Source organism: Heliangelus exortis, chromosome 1, assembly GCF_036169615.1.
Source record: "Heliangelus exortis chromosome 1, bHelExo1.hap1, whole genome shotgun sequence".
In the NCBI taxonomy this organism is placed as follows: Eukaryota; Metazoa; Chordata; class Aves; order Apodiformes; family Trochilidae; genus Heliangelus; species Heliangelus exortis.
In genome coordinates this window covers 43,267,372-43,273,421 of record NC_092422.1, presented here as the reverse complement: position 1 = coordinate 43,273,421, position 6,050 = coordinate 43,267,372, and the positions used below count along the sequence as shown (strand labels likewise).

The 6,050-nt window shown below is 39.7% G+C and overlaps 1 long non-coding RNA gene across 2 annotated transcripts; it reads right to left on the bottom strand.

The window, feature by feature from the left end:
- Positions 1 to 898: 898 nt before the first annotated feature.
- On the bottom strand, positions 899 to 4,655 carry LOC139791827 (uncharacterized). 2 transcript variants are annotated; one of them, XR_011724043.1, is made up of 3 exons: positions 4,395 to 4,655; positions 2,849 to 2,956; positions 899 to 1,915 (listed from the first exon to the last, which is right to left on the bottom strand). It is a non-coding gene; the product is annotated as an uncharacterized lncRNA (long non-coding RNA). The 2 variants fall into 2 exon arrangements; XR_011724042.1 differs by having other exon boundaries at positions 2,901 to 2,956.
- Positions 4,656 to 6,050: the final 1,395 nt, after the last annotated feature.

Genomic DNA, 6,050 nt, shown 5'->3' with positions numbered 1-6,050 from the left:
TTGACCAAGAACCTTATAATTTAGCTGTGTTTGTTTTAGAAGGGAAAGCATATGTCCTGTCTCAAGATGGAAGTTGAAGAGAATATAATCCAGTTTTCTTCCCCGCATGTGGTCACCCAACTTTCTCAGAGAAGTTTCCATCAAGACAATCTTGATAACTCTCCAAGAACTTAATTCACTCTATGTTTAACTTCTGAACAAGATGATGGGGTGATGTGCACTGGAGGTATGGATGGATCACCACCTGACAGCCAATCTCACTGTATAGGATGACAAGGTTTGTCCCCAAATCATGTCATGACGTGGCACTAAAATCAGTGTCAGGTAATGAATCTTGGAAAAAGAGAGAAGCTGTAGGGTCACAGAGCCACCAAAGACTGAGTGACATGTGGCAAGGGGTGGCAGAGGAGCTAACAGGGTCCTGAGGGACCTTAGTCTTCCCTAATCCTCATCCCAAATATAGCAGCATTAGAAACACTGGCTATTAAGTTATGAGAGACCAATGGAGCAAATGTATCCATATGTTCATGAGAGAGAGAAAATTGGGATAAAAGGACCTTTGGTACCATCGTGTGTTTGGGTTTTTTTAAATCTGCTATTCATCAGTATATTCACTTGGGTATTACTTTCATTTTAGGGTCTTCACCCCTCTGTGCATGCCTCCTCTCTGCCCCAAAATTTTCACTATGATCTGAAACACATTCAAAATGCAGTCACAGATGTCCCAAAGCATATGTTAAATAAGCTTATCCAAGCTTCCCAATGAGCCAGTGTAATCAGGTATTTAATTTTTTGTACAAAGATCTGTAGGTCTGAATTAACATAGTATTTTACTTTTCTGCCCTGCAGTCCCAGTAGCAAGACAAGAAATACATGGGTTACAGGCTAAAAAAAAAAAAAAAAAAAAAAAACCCAATATTTTTATGTCTAAATTGTGCAGTGAATGCACTATTTCCTTAACATGTAAAGTCGTTGGCAAGGAATACTGAGACTGAATTTGACAAAGCTGAATTCTGCTTTATAATCTGTAATTATTTCCCTTTTGTCCTCTCTGCTGTAGAATCAGTGGCTCGAGTCAGTTCTGAAGATGTCATTTATCATTTTGAGCATTGCTGTGGAATCAAGCCCTACATGATGTGTGCCAAAATCTATTCTCTAATTTGCTTTATGTGTTGATTCTCTTGGATCAAAGAAGCTTCAGCCCTATTCACATTTCAGTGTTCATGCAACATACAGATATTTGGGTTTAGGCCTCAGTGGTGTAACATGATGGACATTTGGTGTTTGATAAAGAGTTCCACTGTCTATCCTGGAAAATACAAATGGAATGCGCAGTTTTCTGAAGAAACTGTTTGTCTGCTTGTTTTTTCCCATGAGGAGGCAAACCAGATTAATCTACCTGCTGCTTTATGGTGGGAATGGAAAGACTGGTTTCTACAGTTCCTTTATAATTTTTGTGGGCTTGTGAATGTGTTGCCATTTGAGGCTTTTATTCCTTTAACCTACAAAGAAATACACCACACATTTATTTGTGACTGGCTTGTTTGGTTTAGGATAAGAACACAAGGAAAATAATTTTCTTAAGACTGTATTAACTACAGTAAACTCAGTGTAGTTGTGTTGTGGTTTAGGAGTTTTTAAACTCTGAATTTTGTTTATTCACCTTTCTTGTGAATGAACCTTAGAACAGTGGTTTTCCAAAATTTGTGTTCAAGTAATAATTTTCATATCTTGCAGAGACAGGCAAACACAGTAAAAAAATCCTGCAAGTGTTCTTTCTGTGATGCTTTCTCTGCTCAAAGACCTACTGCTATAAAACTTCAGGAAAACAGTTTCTATAAAAATTCAACAAAACAGTAGGAACAAGGCTGTTCTAGATCATTCTGAAGGTCCTTGATTTCCAGTCTTCTCTGTCCTATTCAAAATAGGAATAAAGCAGAACATTTCCATTAATTTTTTAAAGCACATGTTTTTTTATCTGTTATCTGTGTGCCTTACTGACTGCCAGTTTAGCCATCATTGATATTCTGCTGTGCCATGATTTGCTCTGTCATGGTCTGTCTACAGCCATAAAAAGCTGACAGACATTGCTAACAACTCAGTGAGAAAGGTCTTTGCATACATTTTGTCCTGTTGTTTTGAAAATCTTTCTAATATGCTTTAGGAGAGAATTTTAATACATACCATTGAACAATAATTAGAAACTGATTGCTTCACAGAAGTATTTCTGCCAGTCGTCAAATTAATCACAAATAACCTTCCATATTGTTCTGCCACATTTTGATAACTAAGCAATTTTGATTTTGATCACTAAGAAAGTGATTCCAAAATGGTTTTTTTGTCCTTTGTGTCCACATGCAATGAACTGAAGCAGGAATGGATTTCTACAGCCTTATCAGATGCAACCCTGAACTAATCTTCCTCCCAGGGCTCATCCTTGCAAAGCTGAGTTTTGCACACCCACGCACGTAGTGCAAAAGAGAGGACCAGACTTTTTCCTTCCTCCAAATACCATGCTACACTATATATATGTGGACTGGAACACAGACAGATAGATGGGTCTGGTATGCATAAGTCTTTTGCAGATCAGCATAGTAATTGTTTAATTCTTCTTTTTTTTTTTTTTTTTTTTTTAGTGAAAGAGTGATGTTCTACATCCTATACTTAGTACAGAGTTGATATAATAGACCAGTGATGAAAACGGTGAGCATAAAGATAGGATGGGGGAGTTTAGCATGGTTCTTGCCATCTGGTGACCCCTTATCAAAGGCAGCAGGTAAGAAACAGCAGAGATAATTGTGAACTTTCTATATCCCATGGAATTGGGAGGATGTTTACTTCCAGTTACCTGGTAGCTCCATATCAGAAATTTCTCAATATGTGTCTTGAAGAGCACACACCTTTTTATGATGTCTTTGTCACCTCAGTTTGGATTTATATAAGGTCTCCATGGAGCCTGAGAAGCAAACAGATGTGAACAGTTTTGACCAACAGGTGAGCTAAACAAAGATGCCAAAGAAGGAAGACAATGTTCCTCCTTGAACAAATATACACACATCAAGCATCAGAGGAGAGAGAGCAGAGCAGAAAAAGTTTTGGTGGAAAGTAGCAGCCAGCTAAAGTTAAAATGGAATAAACAAAGGGAAAGAACATGACTGAGAATGAGAAAAGTGAAGGGTCATGTTTTTTAATTTAGGAGCTTTCTTCAATACAATTTCTGTGTAGCTTGATATGGAAAAAAAAAAAAAAAAAAAAAAAAAAAGGAGATAAATTGAAGGGTAAAGACCTACTATTATGACCCCTGCTCTCAAGGCAGCTTTTCTTGTTTATCCACTGAAAATTTACTACAAAGGGGATACATGCTATAGTTACCTGGGTCCAGCTAGGCTCCATTAAGGGCTCTAAAGGCTCCACATGCTCTTCAGATGACAGAAAGATGCTAAAAAGCATTTATCTTCTGTTGTCAGTTTTCTGTCAGTGTGCTAACCCCCAGCATCTCCCTTCTTCTTTCAGCATGCTAGACACTCAGCTAATCAGCAGCACATGGGCAGTGTCATTATGTCAAAGGAAAGTAATCACTGGTTTGATGAAATCTCATTTTTCAATTTTTTTTTTTTTTTTGAAGGGACTCGGGCAGTATTTGAGCATCTGTCCTCCTCAGCTTGAATCCCAAACTGCTTTAGATGACAGACAGACACCCATTTCCTAGCAACAGCAAGCTGGGCATTTGCAGGTGAATAAAACCAAGAACCAAAGGAGCTTTCAACTAGGTAGTGAGGCTTAGAAGCTAAGTGAATTTAGGTTTCTATAGGATTAAGCAAGACTGGAAATTGAGTGGCTTTTAGGAACGTAAGTCCCAGTATAAGCAGGATTTTTCAGACTGGGTCCCCTTCAATATTTTTATCATTTGATACTTTAAACAAAGTGGTTCAAACACCTGTAGATGCAGCCTGATTTAATTGTTCTCCCACATTCTGTGTCTCCTTAGCAGATATTATTAAGCAGACTTTGAACTTAGAAACAGCGATGAAAATGCCTAAATAAATTTATGCAGCTCTATTTAAACACAAAAGTTTGACAGTTTGGGCCTGTAGCACTCAGTTAAAATGCAGCCGCTCTAAGTGTATTTCTTTTCCCTTAATTGTGAACCAGCGATCATTTCAAAGTCCCATTTTGAATGGAGCCACTGTGAATTCCTTCAGAACCAGACAACAGCATTCACCTTATATGACACATTTTAGTGCTGTTGCAATAGCTGATAACACACGGGAGAGGGAGGGAGGGGATGAGAGGGAGAACGACATGCCAGAAAACCAGCAGCAAGTGCTTGCACAAACCTTTCTTTCAAGCTCAAGTATGTAAAGTGAGATAAATGGTCAAAACTGCAGACATACTGTACGCAGCAGGAGCCAAAAGCTGCTGCTCCCTGGATTGGCAGCTCCAGAAGCCATCAGCACCGGATCCTCTTAGCAATTACCAGCTCGGAAATGTCCTCCCATTGCTTGTGACAGACGTGAACCATCTGCGGCGGCTCAACAGCGGAGGGAAGAGAGGGAGGAAGAGCCAGACGGCAGGACACAAACAGCACCAAACAGTGGGACCAGCTGCAGCCTGCGGGTCACACTTCCATGTCAACAAAAAAATGTTATTTAATATTTGCCAAACACTGAAGTAATTCATCACAAGGTATAAGTGGATCTATAACGTCTGAGATCACCCGTTGAAGATTAACTGGACGTATCGCCTTTCCAGTGCCGGGGACTTAAATGAGAAACAAAATAGCCTGAGCTTGGTAGGCAGGGCACTTTTTCTCTGCAGCAGCAGGGTTCCCATGCTGGTCAGCCTCAGTCGTGGAGTTTAGGAAGCCCTCATGCCAAAATAATTGTATGCCTGAAGGGCAGTGCTAAAACAGGACAGTGCCAACCTGTCAGAATTCAGCTGATGAGAGAGTCTGATCGAACGTATGCAGTTGTCTTCATCTGATCTAGAGCCTGTGTAGGACAAAATTACTGTGAATCAAAAATTGGGAGTGGAAGACCTTGATTACACATCCACGGGCAATGAATGGTTTGCTGCTGAAGGGTGCAAATATCTTCTTTCCCCTCTGGATGTTCTTCAAATGGATATTGGGCCTCTCGCCTGCAAGAGGTGGCATTTCCAGAGGGGTAGAGTCACAGCAAGCTGCCTACACTCACACGCTGTACTTGTTTCTTACCACTTCCAAGTTTTTAAAAAAGAAACTTTAAAGTATAGAGTAAGGAGAGAATTTCCACAAAAACTTTATAGAGAGAAGAAATGATGCTTCACATCCCAAATTAGAGATTGAAAAAAAAAAAAGGCTGTAAATGGCTTGTAATTTTTGGTTTATTAATTTTTAACAAATGTATCTCAATCTATAGATATTTCAATTGTGTCTAAAAAGCTAACAAAAATTAATTCAAACCTAAGAGTCATCCAGCAATGTAATGACTGACATTTCTGTTCCCTAACCCTCTGATTTTCTGCATCCCAGCTGGACTCCTGTGCTGTTAGACATTTCCTCAGGTAGAGCGCAGTGCTCGGGTAATGGCTGTGGAGCAAGACTGTTCTGGCAGGGTCTGCAATACTGTCCCTTGCATTGTCCCTACTGTAATACTGTCCCATTTCCTGTTGCAGGCATGAAGAGGCAGTAAGGTAGTGAGCCATGTACATTCCCATCATTATTATGCTATACCTAACCCATAAAGTGCTTCTACAATACAGTATTGCACAGCACCTCCTCAATAAATGCTTCAGGATCCACTCAGGATTGGTATGCAAAAGCTCTAAGTATGTCCCTAAAGAAATTATTAATTAGAAGAATTTTTAAATAACACAATCAAGTGTTTAAAATAATAAAACACAGCAAAGTCACAGTGATGAGAAAGTACAACACACAGAGTACTCCTTGCCACAACACTCTCCCTGGCACTGTGCAGCACCCATTACATGGGCTTTCCAGAGAAGCTTTGTGCACATCATAAGGGGCAGAATTCCAGCCTTCTTCTTTTCCTTTTTGGGGGGTGTCCTTG